We start from the raw sequence: 587 nt of genomic DNA, 5'->3' as shown, positions 1-587 counted from the left end.
TAACCAAAACACCAACCTTATGACTTCTTTCTCACACTCCCTTTTCAGGGAGGCACGGTTGACCGAGTGCGGACTCCATTTTCAGGACTCCGGCCTATCCAAAACACCAACCTTATGACTTCTTTCTCACACTCCCTTTTTAGGGAGGCACGGTTGACCGAGTGCCGACTCCATTTTCAGGGCTCCGGCCTAACCAAAACACCAGCCTTATGACTTCTTTCTCGCACTCCCTTTTCAGGGAGGCGTGGTTGACCGAGTGCCGACACCATTTTCAGGACTCCGGCCTAACCAAAACACCAACCTTATGACTTCTTTCTCGCACTCCCTTTTCAGGGAGGCGTGGTTGACCGAGTGCCGACACCATTTTCAGGACTCCGGCCTAACCAAAACACCAACCTTATGACTTCTTTCGCCCACTCCCTTTTTAGGGAGGCACGGTAGACCGAGTGCCGACTCCATTTTCAGGGCTCCGGCCTAACCAAAACACCAGCCTTATGACTTCTTTCTCACACTCCCTTTTTAGGGAGGCACGGTTGACCGAGTGCCGACTCCATTTTCAGGACTCCGCCTAACCAAAACACCAACCT

The sequence above is a fragment of the Ipomoea triloba genome, chromosome 16 (genome assembly GCF_003576645.1).
Source record: "Ipomoea triloba cultivar NCNSP0323 chromosome 16, ASM357664v1".
Taxonomy (NCBI): domain Eukaryota; kingdom Viridiplantae; phylum Streptophyta; class Magnoliopsida; order Solanales; family Convolvulaceae; genus Ipomoea; species Ipomoea triloba.
This window is presented reverse-complemented; position numbering follows the sequence as displayed.